The following is a 19,714-nucleotide window of genomic DNA, read 5'->3' as shown; positions in this document are numbered from 1 at the left end:
CCCCTCCTTGTGTAGGTGAGGAAACGGAGGCTAGAGAGGTAAGGTTATTTGCCCAAAGTCACACAGCAAAAGGGTGGCAGCAGTGGGACAGGCTCTGGGCTAAGCCCACGGGATGCTCAGCCAGTCTTTCCCCCAAGCCGAGCAGCAGGAGACGCCAATCCAGGCCTCGGGGCTCATGGGACAAGAAGCATCCAGCTCTGAAATGGTGCCCCTTTCGGCACTGCAAATCCCTCCCTCAATCCCAGGCTCCCGTCTCCTTTCAGAAAGCTACCTGCCAACTTCCCCAGGGGATTCTTCAACAGAAACAGGTGCCTGAGCCGCCCTGCAGGCACCACTTCTCTCCGGGGCCTTTCTCAGGAGCTGCCTCGTTGGGCCTGCGTGCGTGCGCAGTCACGGGGGGGGGGTTTACATCGGCCTGATGGTGCTGAAGCCCACAGACGTCACGCTGCGGGTGGCAGAGCTGGGGCTTGAGCAGGGTCTTCTGTTCTCACTGCCCTTCCTGCCTCCCCATGTAAATCCCACAGCACCCCCGGAACGATGCAACAGCCTGACACCAAGCCGAAGGTGACCAGAGGCACTGCCCTTCCCGCTGCCCCTGCCTCCTCCTCTCCCCTTCTCTGTCCTTGGGGCTCCAGGCCCTGCCCAGCACCCACCAAATGTCCCGCCCCAGGACCTCCAGGCAAGAGCCAGCAGCCCCCACGGAGTAGCATGCTTTCCCCCTCTTTCCTGCTACAGAGGTAGCACCCCACCTCTGCCGTCAGTCAGAGCCGGGCTCCAAAGTTGGCCCCACCCCTCACTGGTGGGGGCGCCTGGAACAAGTTACTTTATCCCAACCACCTCGGCATCCTCATCTGTAAAATGGGTCTATGAATAGGGCGGTCGTGAGAATTAAATGAGGGAGACACCAAGGAGCTCACCATAGAACTTAATGAATTATTCCCCTTTGCCTTTCGTAAAAGGTTTTACCCACTAAACAAATGGCATTTATTAAGGCATATGTACGTTTTCCACCATTTTGACCTGAGATCCCATATGGTGGCTATTTGGTTTAAATTCGGGGTTAAATAGCAAAAGGTGCACAATGAGTCGGGGTGACTGGCCAGGACAAGATTTAGGAAGTTCCCGCTCTGAGGTCAGCATCAGGTCTGGGCCTGGAGCCGCCAGGTCCGGGAACAACCGAGGGACAGAGAAGAGAGACGAGGTCAGCCAGGCCTCGATCTGTGCCTGAGGGACCCGCAGGGCTGGGGGCGCTGGGGGAGGAGGGGAAGGGCGCTGGCCTGGCCCTGGGGTCAGGAAAGGCTTTCCCAGCCTTGAGATTGATTAGAAGTTGCCCGAATGGAGAAGGGGCAGGATGGAAAGCATGTATGCCAGAGCGCAGAGGTGAGAGGTGCCAGCAAGAAAAGAAAATGCAAACATGGAATTTTCAGTGTGCCAAGCCCTACCTTGGACACTTGACCAATATTGAGTCCACTGCTCCTCGCAAAACCCTGTCGGGAAGGCACTGCTGCTGCTCCCATTTTACACAGAGGGTGATTTTATAGCAGGGACGAGAAAGAGCTGGGGCTCAGCCTCCCTCCGTGGGGGCCGCTGGCTCCTGCCCCAGTGTTGCAGGGGCGTCACCCCACAGCACGCTACCACGCTGCCTTTGGAGAGCTGCAGACAGACCCGGGGCACCGTGTGTGCACAACTCTAGGGGGCGCCACTCACACCCCGGCCATCAGGTTTGCTTCTTTCTTATGACAGCTCCCCAGCAGGTGGCAGTCAAGTGCCTCGAGGAAGGGGCGTCTTTTTCTAACATGCCCTCGTGGAGGTGCTGTTTGGTTTATGAACACCTGGGGTGGAAAGCCATCGGAGGGTCTAAGCCAGGGAAGGGGGTTGCTTGGATTTCCATTTTCGACAGCTCTTCCTCGGTGGGGAGAGGTGGCCGGGCTGCTAACTGGGGGATATTCAAGCCAAGATGTGGGCACTGGGGAGAGGGGGCAGATCTGTGTTGGCAGAAGACACCCCAGACGGGGAGGTCCCCTGAACCTGGAGCAGGAGGGAGGTAGGCTTTGCTACAACAGCTCATGGGGGGGTGATGCTCTCGGCTGGGTGGGGGGTCGCTGGGAGAAGTGGAAGTGGTGCCAGGGAGTTGCAACAAGCTGGCTTTGGGGGCACGTGGTGCATGAGGGAACACGGGACATCTAAGAAGGATGCTTGGAGCACGGATGCACGTGAGGCAGAGACCCCAGAGCACGGCCACTCGAGCCCAGGGAGCCCCAGTTTTGCAGGAACGTCATCAGAAACCCGAGAGGGAGGGTGGCTCCCCAAGGTCTCCAAGAGAGTCGGGGTGAAGCTAGAAATGAGACTGAGTCTGTCTCACTTCCGTGCCAAAACGATGATCAAATATCCTCTCCCCATGGGGCTGGAGTGCCCACATCCTAACGGATAGTGTTTCCAGGAAAAGTGGGGGTCCTGACGCCCCAGAAGCCTCTTCTGCAGTTAGGGCCACTGAGGCTGGGGGAAAGGAGGAGAGTGATTCCGCAGCTCGGGTGCAGGGGATATGGCTGGAATCGAGGACCTCCGGGTTTCAGAGCGGCCACGCGGCCCACCCGTGGTCCAGGGGACCCTTCTTGGCTCCCTCAGGTCAGAGCCGCCGTCCGAGGGGCAGCCGGGCGGGTCTGGCCCACAAGCAGTTTGCTTTCTGCTAAGAGGCCCCCACCGGCTCTTTGATTAGCAGCCAAGACATGCTTCTTTCCAAGTCAAAACTAAACTAAAATAAAGCATGTTACCAAGTGAACTCCCTCTCCTCCAGCTCATTTTAATGTGGTTTTCGGCTTTGGTTTATTGTGAGCGGCCCCACGCTCAGAAAACATGTGCTTGCAATATGCCCACCACGGTGGGGGTTTTGGGGGGCCACCCGGCCACGGCGATCGGGACAAGCAGGAAGGAAGTTACAAGCATATCAGGTAACGGGTGACCCTCCAGTACAATGTCCTGAGGGCTTTGGGCAGCTGTGATCTCACTCCGTGTCCCTTCCCTCCCGGGAGTAAGGTATTCTAGGGCTGGCCATTAGGGGGAGGGGAAGGAATGAGTTGGGGCTCTCAAGGGCTGGGGTGCAGGGCCGGGGTGGGCAGGAGGCGGCTCAGAGTGTGGCCTCTCTCATCCTAGGGCCCTTGGAGGTGGAACAAAGCAGGGGAGGCAGGAGCTTTCTGGGGATCAAGAGATTTGGGGTCCAGTTTATCGTTAACGGTTATGATCTCAGGCAGGTGCCCTAATTTCCCCACCTGCAAGGGGGGGTATTTGGCCAGATGACAATTCCCTTCCATTCCCGATGTTCCCTGCGCGAAGGCCTCAGAGCAGGGCTGGTGGAGTGGCCTGAGCCCCACTCCATGCCATTAGAAGACACCTTACATGGTACCGAGTCAGCCCTCTGCATGCCATCTTAACATCTCCCGCCACGTGCTGCCCAGCCTCTGCAGCCCCTTTCTGTCACCTGCGGACACCTCTGGCCGTGGGCAGGGGTCTCCAAAGAACACGCTGGAATCTGCCTCGGGGTCAGTTCTCCTTGCCCCAGCGTGCAGGGGTCCGGGCAGCATAGGTGCGTGTCTCTGGACTTCAGCGCCCTTGACCCACTTCCCTGCTCTGGCAGCCCCTACCTCCGGGTCCTCAGCCAGGCTCCCGTGGCCTGCTTTGCTGACCACCTTCCTAAAGGGGGAGGCCCCGAGCTCAGTGGGTGAGAAAAGCAGGGGAAAGAAAAGGCAGAAGCGGGCCTGACACCTCCAGCTCCCACCAAGAGCCAGTCCCCCTGCTTCCCTCATTCCTTCTGCCATTCCTCAAGGGTAACCTTGTTCCATTGCCATGCAATTTGCCCAAAGTCACAGGACTTGTCCGTGCTGCCTGGAGGTATCAGGGGGGCAGTAAAGCACAGTGGTTAAGACTTCAGGCCCTGGCTCCACCCCCTTCCTGGCCGAGTGGTCCTGGGCAAGTCATTCGACCGTCTCCAAGCCTCACAGGCAAGGTGGGATAATAGCAGAACCCACGTCAGAGGATCAGGGTCGGGATATAATTCGCACAACGCCCTTAGCACCCTGCCTGGGGCGGGGATGTTGCTCGTCAGCAGGTCAGGGGAATCGATGGGGGCACTGGGGGATCCCCTGCTGCACCCGCCCCCCTAGTGGCCTTTCTCGGGGGAGGCCGGGCGCCCCATCGGCTGAAGGCTCCGAGCTTCCTGTGCCATCTCCCCCAGTCACAGACCCCACCACTTTCCTCTTCAGCTCCTTTATTCGGCCGGACACCCTGCCCCAGCTTTCCAGAACCTTCTGGAGTCTGATTCTGAAGGAGTCCCACTTGCCATAAATGTTGGAGAGGCTTCAGGGTGGGACTCAAATAACAATTTAAAGCAGATATTGCAATTTGTGGACATGTCCCCGTGTCCAGGCCACTTCCAAATGGCAGGGAGAGTACCATCTCACACTCACGGACATGCCCACAAGCCCTCACACACACCCACACACACACACACACACGCACAAACACAAGCATACCACGGGTTGGGCTGGCAGTGGCCCGAGTCCCTGCTGGGAGACAAAAGATGTGAGACAGAGAACATGGGTCCCTCTAGGATTGTGTCAGCTCTCCCCCCTGGTGACTGTGCACTGTGAGCTCAGTGGCCTCAGGTTGCAATGGAGTAAAGCCACCCCTCCTCTGCCAGTGTTTGGGGGCCGCTGAGAAGGACTGAGATGGCAGAGGTGAAAAGTTTTATAAATCACAGGTCGCCATATGGATGCCACTTGTCACCAGTAGCATGGGTGTCACCCAGTGGACGGAAATGCCGGAAACTCTCTGGCATGGAGAGGAACACAGCGGAAATACCTGGAATCAGGAATGGCATAAATGGGGCAAAGCCTTGGTCCCCAACTCCCACAGCCTGAGATGGGTTGCGCGAGGTGAGCTGGAGGCAGAGAAGAGGAGGTACCGGCTCCCAGGATGGCTCCCAGTGGGGTGGGAGGGGGGGCTGGAGGGGGCAGGAGAACCAAGGGGCCTGCTGGCACAGGACTGACTCTACGTTGGTATCCGGGGCCTGCTGCGGCCAGGGTCAGCTCGGCCTCGTGCATAGCGCCCTTGCCAGAAATCACCGAAAACACTGAGAAATCATAAAACAGGAAGTGCAGGCACATAGGATTCCAAGCAGGTTTATGCGACAGCTTTGGCACTTGTGTTCAATAACTGGAGAGAGGGTTCCGTCAATGGAATCGCCAAGAAAAAGAGGGACCCCTGCCCACTCGTATCTGTGATTAATGGTGTCAGCCAGCTGTGCTCAAATGGAATCGCACCTGGCACTTAGGGCTGGGAGAAGAGTTCTGTGGCCTTCAGAGGCTCCCTTCCTGCAACTCGGTATTTCATTAACCCTTTGCCACTCCAAGTGGTTACAAGGCCAGCAGCATTGGAGCTGGTTAGAAATACCGAAACTCAGGTCCACCCAGACCCACCCAATCCAAACCCTCATTTTAACAAGCTTCTAGGGAGGCTTGCACGTATGACTGACATCACAGCCCCCAGCTGAGGTTCTGATATACACAAAACCCAGGTACCCCTGAGACATACAGGCAGGGTGGTGACTGTGGCGCTGCTGGTGGCACAGTAAATGGGGTCCGAGACAGAAAGTGCTGCAGGGGCGGGGGTGGGGTGAGGGTGGGGCCCACAGCTCCCAAGACCCAGTTCCAGGGTGCTGTGAGGTAAACCAGAATCAGTGGGCAGATGCCCCCTGGGGAAGCTTCCATCTGAGGAGGAGCTGTCACGTAGCTTGGGCTCCCCGCAGATGGCCAGGATTGCTGCAGGAGGGCGGGAGTGTACGGCCACAGACGGATCCAAGCTAAGGTTGGAAGGCCACTGGTGGGCATGTCGAGGAGAAGGCTGGGCCACCCACATCAGTGCAGGGGAGGGGCTCCCGGTCAAACCACCCTCCCCAGCTGCAGCTGCGCGGCCCCTTTCATGGGTCCCTGGGGCTCCTGCCAGCTCCCACCGCAGCTGGAGGGCACCCAAGCCGCAGCCCTCCCCTGCCAGTAGCCGCCAGTCCCATAGAAGGAGCAGCTTCCCTCTTGAAAGGAGTTTCTGAGTAAGGGGCCAGTTGGTGTGGAATGCCCCGTCCTCTCTCTGCACCTCAGTTTCCCTATTTGAACAAAGAGGGGGTTGGGCCAAATGAGCCCCAAGGTTTTGGCAGGGGTAATAGGTCCCATGGTTTTCTTTTCCAGAGAGCCGCTTTGCAAAGGGATTGCAGAGGTATATACGCACAGCCCACACACATCTGCTACGCACACAGTCATGCACACACGGTCCATATACACACTTGCCCAATGCACACACACACACACACAGCTTATGTAATGCACAGCCCGTGCACACATGCACACACACACGCAGCTCACGTACATGTGCTGCATCACACACACACACACACACACACCTGTGGTCACACACACACACTCCTTGCACATCCACCACCAAGAGTCAGCCCCATTATGGACAAGGCCCCATGCGGGGCAGCGTGAAATGAGCCCAGTGGCTGTCCTACTGAAAGGAGCATGTGGCTAAGCAGGGACCTGAGCCTGCAGAGGGTGACAAAGTCTTCAGGAGTGGGGAGACAGCCTGACTTCCATCAGGGCAGACCAGGGCAGGGAAGAGAGGGTGGAAGAGTTGGGACCGGAGGAGATGGGCACTTCCAAGGGGGAACACCTCTGAGTGGCATCACAGCCCCTTCCAGCCTTACCCTACTGCCCCCGGAGAGGCAGGGAGAGGCGGGGAGCCCCTCGGACCCGACACGGCGCCAGTGGGAGCTGGAGCAGCCCCAGCCCCAGGTGGAGGGGTGGAGGGTGGAGGGGGGTTGCTTTGTGCAAACCTCCCCGGCCAACGGCACTCTTCAGCCACCAACCCATTTCCTCTATAATCCTGCAGGCTTATTTCAGTTGGCAGATTCCTAAGCGATATTTAACAGCCTCATTTAGACCATCAGGGCAATTTTCTCTTTAATAAGAATAAAAATAAAACATCTCCGGATATGAGGCCCAGTTCTTGGACTCTGCAGTAAGAATCCAGTCTTGATGAAGCCGAGAGGCCCCCACCCCAGAGGCCTGGCTCTGCCCTCCAGACCCCACATCGAGGTCTCCAGGTATTCTGCTTACACGCAGGTGACATACAGAGGGACCAAAGAGCATCCTGGAAATCCGGGATTGTAGGGTTTATTGTTGCAAGATCCCCTCCTCCCCAGATCAGGGGTCTCTGCACAGAGCTGGGTGCAGTGGGCTGCCTTGCTATGTGGCTCTCAGGGCCCTAATAGCCAAGCCCTGGGCAAGCGGGTAAGTAGAAGGGGAGACACCCACCCTGGGCTTTGTCTGCACACCCCTCCTCAGACACACCGACTCCTGATGGAGCCTGAGATCTCCGAAGACACAGAAGGGAAGGGAGTGGTTTGCAAGAAGAACCTGGCTCCTTCTAAAACAGCCGTGCTGGGGTCACAGGTCTGCCTCTGTCCCCATGGGCAGAAAGGTGGCTCCTGCAAAATGAACTTTGGAAAGAGGCAGCTCTTGGCTTCCTTTCTGCTCCCACTCAGATAGAGGCAGGGAAGCTTGGTGGGTAAGGTGAGACCTGATCTCAACTGGCCACTGGCTACCTGTGTGACCTTTTGAGAGTCTCTCAACCTCTCTGAGCCTCAATTTTGTCATCTGCAAATGGGACAACAGCAAGACTGACCCGGAGGAGGAGGTCGTGAACGTAGCCACCGTTTCTGTGATGAACACAGGTGTTAAACTGGACGCTCGCACTGAAACACCAAGCCGTCCATAGCAGAGTGGATTTTGAAATAAACCACCTCGCAGAAGAATTCAAAGTAGGTGACCGAGCACCTGTTAGCTCGCCGCCATCAAAGACAAAAGGGCGGAGGGAGCGCAGGTTGGGAGAACCCTTGAAGACTCATGTGGAGAAGTGGGCGCCGAGCCCTCGAACCACTCGGAGCATCTCCAGGGCTTCCCTGCGGCGACAGGGCATGGAGGCTCTCAGGCAGCCCTCGCTCTGGAAGAGTCTAGAAGGTGAGAGGTCAGCTGGCCGGCTATGCTGGTGGCAGAGCCAAAAATCACAGGAGCAGCCTGCGTTTTCAGAGCTTTACTGAGCAGGCAATGGGTGGCTGCTCCCTCTGACGCAGAGCAAACTGGCGAGGGTGTCACCTGCCACCGACAGGGCGGCACAGGCCTCTGCAGAGGGAGGGCAGACGTGGCCTCTGAGTTCCTGGAGGCTGAATGGGTGTCGGCCACTGCCAGGAAGGCGAGCGCTTGCCCAGGCCAAGAGAGTCACGGGCGACAAACTGCCAGGGGCTGGGAGGGAAGGGTGACCGCCAAGGAGGGGACAGCAGCCTGGAGAGAAGCCCTTACGCACGTCAGACAAGCTGCAGTCCTCCGTCCTCTCTTCCCTCCCCTCCTCCCACACCCCTGCCACAGCTGCAGAGGCTGGAGAGGGTGGTGGGCGAGACGGGAGCAGAGAGGGTGGGGACACCCCCAACTAGTTCTGAGCAGCCAGCACTCAGCGGGCCCCAGTGGGGGGAGGGTTGTTTTTTTGTTTTTTTTTTTTTTTTAACATTTTTTTGTTTGTTTGTCTTTGGCATGGGCAGGCTCCAGGAATCGAACCCAGGTCTCGGGCATGGCAGGCAAGAATTCTGCCACTGAGCCACCTTTGCACTGCCCTTAACGTTGTTTTTATTATAAAACATAGCATATATACAAAGCAAAGAAAGAAAAAGCAATAATTTTCAAAGTACGCTTCGAGTAGTCACAGAACAGAGTCCAGAGTTTGTCCCGGGCTCCCATTCCAGCATCTCAGGTTTTTCCTTCTAGCTGCCCCAGAACACTGGAGGCTGGAAGGAATAGTAATGACTCAGCAGTCATACTCGTTTGTTAAATCCCATTTTCTCTGTTATGCTTCCTCCTTTCTTTTAATCTTTCTCCCAGTCTGTAGGGATCTTTGGGGAATGCCCATTCTGACTTTTTCATGTTGAGAAGGGGTGTCTGCACTGAAGGGTAGGGGGATGTAATTAATGACAACCCTGGAGAGGCTGGTCCCTCTGGGTTTCAGAACTTATCTGACCCAGGAACCCTGTGGGAATTACGTGTTCCAGGAAGGCAGACCTAGGGATGAAACCTTTATATCTCAGTTGGAGCCCTAGGCATTCTTAAGAGCCAACAGGAGTGATGTTGATTGGGTTTAGCAAGCTATGGCAACGAGCACTGTCTAACTGAAGCTTGTCTAAGAGCAGCCTCCAGAATAGCCTCTTGACTCCACTTGATCTCTCTTGGCCACTGATGCCTTGTTTTATTACACTGCACACTGGATTTTAGGACAGATTTGGGGCTTTGGCGATTACATGGAACCAGACATTTTTGGTTAAGGGCTTGAGAAAGACTGTGTGACTTAAACCGGCTGTCCAACATTCCAGTACCTGCAGAGGGGCCAGAGCAGTCACGAGATTGCTCCCCCAGGTCGGGGTCAACACCCCTCCCAATGCACGGGGGACAACAAAAAAGGGGTTTTTTTCTGATTGCAAGCCCTGCTTTCACGTGCGGGCTTCTAGGATGGAGGTATCTGCCCCAGTGAAGGCCACGACAATTACTTGTATACAGCAATGCTCTGCGATCTTTAGGTAGACGCCTCCTTCTTTTAGGGACAGTCAATCGTCGCCGCCCCCCCACCCCGCCCTCGACTCCACCCCTGGCTCTGGAAGTGTGCGCTGCCACTCCCCTAGATCTCCTGCTCCCCCTGCCTCTGGGTGCAGCGCCGGGATGGGCAGGTGGCCCCCGTCTGGGCCAGTCAGACGCCTTCCCTGGGGATTTTTCCTTCTCCAGCCTCAGGGGCCACCCCTTTCCTCTCTGGTCTCCAAGAGTAAGGCTGTGTGTTTGGGTCACTTCTGGCCATGCGCTGTGCTCCGGGGAGAGCTGCTAGGAGGGAATGAAAGTGGCCGCCCCTGGAGGAAGATTCCCAGGGACAAGGGACAGAAGATGTGGGAGGGGAGGGCACCTCCGAGGCCAGCTCCAAGCGGCCTTTGCAATTTGGCGATGGGACTCCCCTGGTGTGCGTCTGTCCCTGACAGCCGAAGGCACCCAGAGGAATCCGGCGAGCCTCAGAGGAACAGGGAGGGGCTCCCTGCCAGCGGGGCCCAGCGGTCGGCAGGACCACTTCTTGCTGCGTGGGAGCCAAACCCTCCTCACCGTCCGAGGCGCACCCAGGCCCACGACCCTCATGGGAATTCCACTCTGCAGGGGGCTCACTGGCTCATGCGGCTGTTTCATGAATATGATGTCTTCTTGTCCCCCCCAACAGTCCTGCGAGAAAGCCTTAGCACCTCCATTTTACAAATGGGAAGGTGGAGTGGCCTACCCCAAGTCTCACCGTTGGAACTGTCATCACCGGGACTCTCACCCAGCCCGGTCTGCATCCCTGGCCAGCATTCCTCCCCTTGCCCCGGAGCTGCGTGGCGGTGGGTACCCCTCTCCCATCTGGGGGGCATGCCAGCTGCTCGAAGGGAGGGCACCAGGCTCAGAAATTTCTGTGCCCACCGTCCCCCCAAAGGCCAACCTTTATCTCAGGTCCTCAGTTTCCCCATCTACAAAAGGAATTTGTACAGGAGTGGGGGATTCCACTCCTGTACGTGGAGTGTAGCACGTCTTGTACCCCATGACTTTGCAAGGCAATGTGACACCCCAAAACCCAACTGTGTTTGCTCCAATGGAGAACAAGTCATCAAACAAAAGTGACCCCAAGTGACCCATGCTGTGAGCTTCCTGGTATGTGGATGGCCTCCCACTCTTCCTGCTCATATAGGGTGCCAGGTCACCTTTCAGAATGCCTGGTCCTGGTGTGTTCATTCATTCATTCATTCTTCTCTAAATATTTATCAAACAACAGGCTGCATCAGGGAACAAAGCAGGAAAATCCTACAGGAACCTATATTCCAGTGGAGGAGAAAGATAACTAGTATAATAAATAAGGAAATTGTGTAGTGCATTGGGGACTGGTAGATGGATAGAATGGGGCAAGCAGGACAGGAACGAGGGACAACTGATTTGTAGCTTAGGTGATGAGTAGGCGAGTCCACCAGTAAGTGTTACAGTAGGTGCAAAGGCCCTGAGGTGTGAATGGACTTGCAACGTTAAGGAATAACAGGGGGCCAGTGGGAATGAGCTGGGATGTGGGGTAGGGGGCAAGAGACACCATGGTAGAGGGAGCTAGAGAGGCAGGGAGCAAAGCAAGGAGTTGCCCCATTGGGCAGCTGCCCCTCCAGCATGGCAGAAGCAGCAGACATCCGAGGAGGAGAAAGGCTCCTGCCCACCTGAGAACAGACCAAACAAGGCCTAAGCTCGGGCCGGGGGGGCAGCAGGGGATACACAAACATTTCCCACTGCATTTCTGGAGCAAGGATGTCAAAGGGTCTGGGGAAGGGGCAGAAGTCCCCAGCCTGTCCCCTCTCAGTCTGAGACTCGGACCCAGCAGTTTCCATCACTGTCTTTACTTTGCTCAGCTCTAAAAGGAGACGCCCACCTCCCGGAATTGGTGGGGGGACACAGGAGGTCACGGCCGGGCACGGGCCGTCTCAGGGTCAGGGGCCAGCCCTGCCTGCGTCCACGCAAGGGGCTGAGCGGGGAGAGGGGCTGGGGGCTCACCCCTCCCCAAACCCAGCCTTCCCGGGAAGGTACATATTTCTGCTCCCCCAATCTGGAAAGCATTGAGGCCGGATGGCTCCATTTCAAGCGCAATTATTACAAACCCTTCAGGGAATGTGAGTTCCAAAATGAAATCTCTCTGTCAAAACTTTCATTAATGTGCCGTTGCTGTGCCGGTATCGTCTTACATGTCGTGCCCGCGAGAGCTCAATGGAGACCAGATTTCGGGGGGTGCCACCCGGCAGGGAGCCAGCACCGCCCTGCCTCCTGCATGCCTGCAAACCCCAAAGAATCCGTCTGCAGCCTGCGTCTCCCAGAGACAGCAGCCTTCGCCTTGGGAGAGCCCACTCAGATTTCACCGGCGACAAATGTATCAAGCTAAACACACCCCGGCTTGTTTGGGGTATGATCAGAAAATGCTTGTTTCTCTAAACTAAAACCAACAGTGGAAGATAACGCGTGAGCCGCCGGGTTCCAGGGCCCTGGTCATCATTTTCTGATGGGAAATAGGGCTTAGAGATGTCAGATGCTTGGCCAAAGTGAGGCAAGTTTGCTCAGAGCTGATCCCAAGCCCCCAACGGCGCCCTGTGCTCAGTCTGCCACCCCGGGGCCACTGCGCCCACTCCCGGGTCTTCCCTCAATCTCTGTGATGCCCCTTTGAGGGCATGCAACTCTCCTCCGCTGTCCCTCCTCCATGCCCACCAGGGATGCTTGCTCCCCAGCTCACTAACCTTACACGGCTCCCCATTGCCAACAGGACCAAGCTCCGTAAGGCAGGGCTGGCAGTTCCAGTCACAGGTCCCTTCCACCACCAGCGCCCTGCCTTCCAGACCCAAAGAACTTCCTGCTTCTCTCCGCACACACTTCGCCTCCCTGTGCCTTCAGGCTTTTGCATCTGCTGTTGCCTCCACCAAGGGAGACCTTTCCAGCTCATCAACCCTGGCAGACCCTTACCCATATTTCCAGGTCGGTGTCTCCTCTGTGAAGCCCTTAGGAGCTCCCGGGAGAGCCGGCTGCCCCGCCTGGACCCCTCTGACTCACGCTCGCCTCTTAAACAGTGTGTCAAGGTTATCTGCCCCTGTGTTTGGCCCCTTGCTAATTGGCGTGAGCTCCTTGGGGACAAGGACTGGGTCTGACTCTCCTTAGAATCCCCGGCACTTGGCACAGGGTCTGAGAAAGGGACAGCATCCAAAGAATTCCAGGTACAAGGCTAGTGGTTCAAAGTTCAAATCCCAGCTCCGTCACCAGCTGGACAAGCTTGGGGGAGTAATTCAGCTCACCTGGACCTCAGTTTCCCTATCTATGAAATGATACCTCTGAGGGCTGTCGTGGGGCATGGGGGGGTGAGGGCAATGTCTTTAAAGGGTGGAGCCCTGTGCCTGGTTTCTGCGCCCTGTCCTGGTGCCCCTGGTCACATCTGATACCTGTTAGCCCGACAGGGAGAATGAACCTCCTGCTCCCCAGCTCTAAACCCTGGAAGGCAAAGCAGTCGTTCCCTCTCAGGCCAGCAGCCGCCCTGCCCTGGCTCCCAAGGGCTGCAGACGCAGATTCGGCCACAAACTAGAGCCTAAGGAGGAAAGAAATGAAGAGGGCGCCAAGGTCTCCAGCCAGCGGGACGGAGCCCACTGATGAGCCAGCAGCATCCACCTCTAGGGGGCAGAGGCGAGCAAGGGGGCCCTTCGGCAACAGCTCCATGGGTCCCACCCGCCCACGCTGGGGGACCAGTGGCCCAGGCCACTCTGGCCGCCCCTGCCAGGTGTGGCCTCCCTGGCCTGGCCACAGCCAACTGGCCCAGGATCCGGTTACTTGAGACTCTACCCAACAGGATGGTGGCGAACGATCCCGGGAAGTGGAGGGTGTGTGTGCCCCGAGATGTGGGCTTGCTGGTTGCACTGGGGACTTGGGAGGCTCGAGCCTGGAGTGACCGCCCGGGGTGGCAACAGCAGCCCAGACCACCCAGCGTGCCCACCGCTGCTCCAAACCCCACTGCCAGATCTCCTCCAGAAGGCTCGGCGAGCTGCACGGCTTCTTTCTGACAGACAGGGAAATCGGGTCCATGCACTTGGGAAAGCGGGGATCCCCGGGCCCCCACCCCCAGCCCCTGGGCTGACTGTCATCCGGCCAGGTCTGGCAGATATCGTCATATGCTGCTGGCACGTGGGCAGGTGACAGCCGGGACCGAAGCTGCCCTTGCCGGGCGGCTCCCGGCTCACCTGGCCCTCTCAGGGGGTGGTGCAATGCCTGAGACAGCACACCATACCTTCTTTTCCTCCGATCCAGAACAGCATCAGGTCAATTAATTTTTTTAAACCACAGCCGCTCCTTGAGGCTGCCTCTGCCAGGAGGAGGTTTGGAAGCTGCGGAGAAGCCGGAGCCCGGGAGGAGCACAGCTCCTCTCCCCAGGAGATGGGGTGAATCACCTCCATTCGGTACCGGTAAAGCCAAGTCACGTTCACATCAAAGCCAAGTCACGTTCACATCGCTAAACAAGTGCAGCTGGAGGAAGGAGGGTCTGGGGGAAGGGGCGCCCGCCCCCTGCCTTGCCTTCCTTGATTTAACTCAGTCACTCATGCAGCCACTCAACAAACCTGTTGTTTGCTGTGCCCAGCTTCTCTGCAGATAACAAGCTGCTCTGCAAAGTGCCAGCATGGCAGACAGAACCCAAGCCCGGTCCTCAAGGAACCCCAACTTCGGAGCAGAGGCCGTTAGCCAGGGTCTCAGGTCTGAAACCAGGGGTTCGTGAACTTTGATGGGAAATGGATCACATTTTTAGTTTCACCAGCCTCTAGCTGAAATTTTAGCATTTCTGTCCATTATGAATGTAGTTTTTTAAAAGGTAGGAGAATTAGAAGTACCTGCACCTTTCTTTGTTCTGGATAGAATTCATGGGTGTGTCCATGTCCCATTACAATTATTGCAGCTATCTTGAAATATTGTTAGAGCTTGCTGTTCGGTGTGTCAGCAAAGAATCACATGCATTATATTATTAAACTTCTGTTTTTCAATACACATTTTTGATAACTGTATTTCTCAGTAATTTGTAATCCCAATAGGCTACTTTTGCATTTTTAAACATTATTCCAAAACTCAAGGCCTCCAGATTGTTCCTATGCCAGATAAACTCTGAAACCCAGAGGCATCAAGCTTTCCAAGGACATCAGCCAGGTTAATTCCTCTGCCCCATAAGTCCGACACCCCCTTTGCAGCAAGAAAAAGTTAAAATGGTCATTGTCCAGATAGCCCTGAAGATTGAGAGAATGACCAAATGAGAGGGAGGAGGGGTAACTGAGAAATTAGGATTTAATGCATGATTATGACCACTGATGCATTACAGAGCTATTTCTTTTTAGTTTCAAATGGCTCAGAGCAGCTAGAAGGAAATACCTGAAGTTGTTGATCTGTGATTCAGCAGCCTTGATCTTTGACAATGATTGTGTAACTATATAGGTTTTATTGTGTGACGCTGTGATTGTAAAAACCTTGTGACACACTCCTTTTATAAAGTCTGCGGGTAGATGAGTAATAAAGTAAAAACAAAAAGAATAATGGAGGGTGGGAGGGTGGGAGAAGGGGTATGGGATGTTTTGGGTGTTCTTTTTTATTTTTCTTTCTTTTTTTTGGAGAAATGAAAATGCTCTAAAGTTGACTGTGATGATGAATGCACAACTATATGATGATACTGCAAGCCATTGACTGTGTACTTTGAATGGATTATATGGTGTGTGAATATATCTCGATAAAATTGCGCTTTTAAAAAATACACATTATTCTGAGAAAAAGCCTGCAGGGCAAAAGCGGAGAAAGGGGCCCAGGGAACCAAAAAATCAAAGGCGCCCCCCCCCATCATTGGCCTAGACCCATAAGCAGTTTTCTCATGAGAGGGTGAGGGCTCTCACCAACTGAGAAAAACCCCTGCAAGACCCCTGGGGAGTCAGGGAAGACTTCCTGGAGGAGGTGACTTCTTAGCTGGACAGAACAGCAGAAACTGTTATATGCCAGGCCTATACCTAAACTTGAGTGATTGAGAGAAGAAGAGAGGCTGTATTGACTGGGTGGGGAAGCGATGCAGGTGGCCAGGGTGGAAATGCTCCACCTGGCCCGTCCTGGCTTCTAGATCTCTAGTGCAATGAGGAGGGAAAATTCGTGCTTTTGCTCAGGCAGATCCTGGGTCCAGCCCAGCTCTGACATACACTAGCTGAACGCCCCTGAGGAAAGAGACAGCTTCATCGGGTCTTCTTGGTCTCCTCTGTGAAAGGGGGGTGACCGTGCTGGCCCCATTTGCCGATTAAATGAGCCGATGGCCAGCGTTTGCCCAGCACACCTGCTAGCTGCCCAGGAAATGGCAGCAAGTCATCACCATTATTTTTATTAATAATTAATATCATTATTATTAATGATCCATATTATTTCACCACTACTTCTAGAGAGAAGCCTCTCTCTCCCACCCCCACCGCCTGCAACTCCCCCCAACACACACAAATACTCCAGATCCTGCTGCCTACACAAGAGAAAAGAGTAGGAAATGGCACTTCCTTGAGAATTCAGCTCTCACCTCCCTAAATTCAGCTTCCGTGATAACTGGGGGCCTCCTTCGGACCCCCAGTATCTTAGCCTCAGGGCAACCCCCCCACACACACAGTTGTTAGCCCCTCTAAGCAGAATCCCCCAGACTTCAGAGCAGGATTGTGGGCCAGCCACAGAGGCCCAGCCCCAACACTGGCACTCTGGCACCCTGTCACCCCAAAGACTCACACGCCAAAGGGGCTGAGCAGCCCGAGTGCTGGGCCCCAAACTCCCACTGCACGTTGGCGCAACTTCCAGTGGCCTGCTGTGAATGCCAGCCACCGGCTCTCAGGGCTGGAGCGGACTTCAGTGCACAGCTGACATCTCTCTGCAAGGAACAGCACACCTGTCTCCACTTTACAGGTGGGAAAACTGAGGCCCAGAGGTTTTACGTTCATATACTTAGAGACTCTGAACTAAGTCTCTCTGCTTTCCCATGAGGCCCACTCTAAAAGCGTGCTGTTTGCAGAATGGCTTTGTTTTCAGGTCCTGCTGGGCAGAGGACAGATGGGCAAAGTGACCCCAGGGGATGCTACAGTGTCAGCCGCCAGGGGCACCCCACTGGGGCTCATTTCGGGACAGGCCCAAGATGACCTGCGTGCTACAGGCCAGCTGTGCAGAGACATAGGCTGCAGTCCCCAGTGACAAATGCATTTTTCCTACCAAATGAACAGCCACCCAGCAGGTGGTATTTACATTTCTCCTGCAAATGCTTTTTACTGTTTTGCTCTTTTTTTCTTCTTTTTAATGACTTGCTTTCTTCTGAACCAAACAAAAGCCCATTGTCTGAGCAGCTCCAGGCACCCAGGGTTGCTGTGTGATCCACTGGGGATCTCTTGGGTCCCTCTGCCTTTTGAATCCCGAATATGCAAAAGGGTCTCGAGGTTCCTTCCAGCTCTCAGCAGCTGATGATGTGACTGCTGTCATTTGCTCCCTGGGCGACAGAGGATGGAATATATCTGGCACCTCTGTCCCCCAGAAAAGGGTCGCCGGGGCTTTAAAAGCTAAGAAGACCCCAGACCTTGCAGCTGGGGAAAGAGCCTGGGTCCCAGCCGCAGCTCAGGCCTGGGTTCCCTAGGAGAGGCTTTGGACATGAGCTTCTCCTCTGCCAGCTGCAAACAATACCCAGCCCACAGGATCCTGTGAGCCACGAGCAGAAGGACCCAGGCGCTCCCAACCCCTGCAGGCGCCCACATTTTCAGCCCTTATTTCATCCCATGTGAAAATGTGACTCTGGCGGAGGAATTTAAGCAGTTAAGCTGCTGCTCCCCCAAGTCCACAGACTCAGCCTCTGTTGCTAAAAAGACGGCTTTCAATGAAAGCAAACACCGTGGCTCCCATGCAAATATAAAATGAACATGTGTCTTAAGATTTTATTGAACGCATTAATTAAAGAGGGAACAAACCCATAAGATGCTGCAACCAGTTCAAAGGAAAATCCCTGCGACCACACACAGATGTAGGCAAGCGATGAATTTACAAACTGATGCAAAACGGGTCTGTCCGTAGGAAAACGACCATTGCACCCCACTGGACACAATTCATTTACATGAATATGGATGAGAATCATTTGCATTATTATTAGTTTTGTTCGATTCTATAGGGCTGCAAAACAGCTCTATAGAAAGGCAGCAATGATGCAGAAAGCTACAGGGCAGGAACTTCAAGCAAAGTTTTTTTGTTTTTGCTCCTGCAATTTAAAGGCACCGCAATAACGCCAACAGTGACATCGTGGGTTTGCTTCCTGGTCTCCAAGACTAGCATTACGGAGGGCTCTGACCAACCCTGGGAGGTGGTCTTTTCTGCTCAGGACCCCCCCAAACCCAGCTGCAGGGAGTGGGCTTCCATCAAGTGGAGGGTGGGTAACCAGAGGGCTGGTGCACAAGCCGGACACCCTGAGGACACCAGAGGAGGAAGGAGAGAAGACACCTCTCCCTGCACAGAGGTCAGGACATGCCCGGTACTCAAAATCTGGCAGCAGTCTGGGGGGCCAGCCGGCTGAGGAGCCCTTGAAGAGGGGGCCAGGCTCCAGCCTCCTCTGCCTGGGAGGATCCTTCCAGCTTTAGGTGCACAAAGCGAAGGGGCAGCTTCACCAGGGAGCGAGTGAGCTTGGGCCCAGGACAGCAGATGGGGACTAGCAGGGTGCAGCTACCCAGAAGTTCACTTCTCAGCCTCCCCGATTGCGACAGCCCTGGGGTCAGAAGCCCCCTGCCCCCACCTCACTCCCAACCCAACATTTGCCCAGGCCGTGAACCCACAGGCTCCAAGGCCTGACATGGGCAGCCCAAGAGACCTGGGCTGCCCTTGAAGGGTTCCCTGGCCCCACCCAGGGCCTGGTCAGAGAGAACTCAGGGCCAGAGACACATGCAACCCTCAAGCATGACATTCTGCAGTCCCTGCCCACTGGCTCAACAAACAGGTGCCCAGGACACACCCGGGCTGGGCACGTGCCAGGCAATGCTCTACTGTCAGGAACAAAAGGTGGTCGACGTCTCCAGAACTTCTGCATGGAGGTGACACTGGGTATTCTTTCTAAGGCTCGGTGATGGCTCTGGGCACAGAACCCTGGCCTCATGGAGGGAAGTGACCATCCAGGGTCATGCAGTGAGCAAGTGGCATAGCTCAGACCCAGGCCTGGGTGACTCCAAGGACAGAGGTCTTCCTGGCACTACTCGCTCTCCTCCCCAGAAGCACCTCCCGGGGTGCCCAGGGGCTCTCCAGCTCGGATCCCGTGTCTGCAACCAGCTTTGGGAAGTTCTGCTGGTTCGGGGGGGGGTGGGGGTGTAGAACATCTGCGCCCCCTCCCACCACCCGCATCCTCTTAGCTTCCTTTGTCTCTCTCCCCACCCCCACCCCGCACCCTCTGGCCTCCTCTCCCACGCCTGCCTGGAATTCCTTTAATTGGGAGCTGTTGGCCTGGGCCCCTTCCTCCCCCTTGGTCCTTGGGCTGTGGTCTGAGGATCACAGGGCAAACCCAGGGTCACAGCCTCCCTGCAGATTTGCCCAAAGGTTTCAGAATTAATAGTACCGAGTCTGATTCCAAAATAGCATCAATTACATCCTGGAACCCATTACGTGCTGATCTGGGAGGCGGGAGGAAACGTGGTCTGTAGCAAAATGAAAGGCATCCTGGAACCCATTACCGGAGAGAAGACAAAGGCAGCAAAAAAGGACATTATGGGATCGACGTGCCTAATAAAAGACGTGTTGGCATCTCCCTTCCACCAGGATGTGGATTAACAACAGATGGAGTGCACTAATGTTGATTTGTATGCTAATCTAAAACAACTGCATGGGCCTTGCAGACAGGAATTCTATAAATGCAGCCCCGGGCCGCTCCCCACAGCTGCCGGGGGCAGGGGCAGGGCCGCTGGTGGGGAGGGCAAGCTGGCTCCAGCCCCCACTGCAGAGCTGCCTGGGGGGGCACTCCGGTCCCCGACCCCTCCCTCCTTGATGTCTCTGTGATCCCG

The 19,714-nt window shown here is 55.6% G+C and overlaps 1 protein-coding gene across 2 annotated transcripts in view; it reads right to left on the bottom strand.

Annotated features, from left to right (window-relative positions):
* Positions 1 to 19,714, bottom strand: part of COL26A1 (collagen type XXVI alpha 1 chain) — a 192,336-nt gene that overhangs the window by 50,787 nt on the left and 121,835 nt on the right. The gene's annotated exons all lie outside the window — the stretch shown is intronic.

This window comes from Tamandua tetradactyla, chromosome 23, assembly GCF_023851605.1.
Source record: "Tamandua tetradactyla isolate mTamTet1 chromosome 23, mTamTet1.pri, whole genome shotgun sequence".
Lineage (NCBI taxonomy): Eukaryota > Metazoa > Chordata > Mammalia > Pilosa > Myrmecophagidae > Tamandua > Tamandua tetradactyla.
Note: the sequence above shows the minus strand (reverse complement) of the source record. Positions and strands in the feature narration are given on the sequence as shown.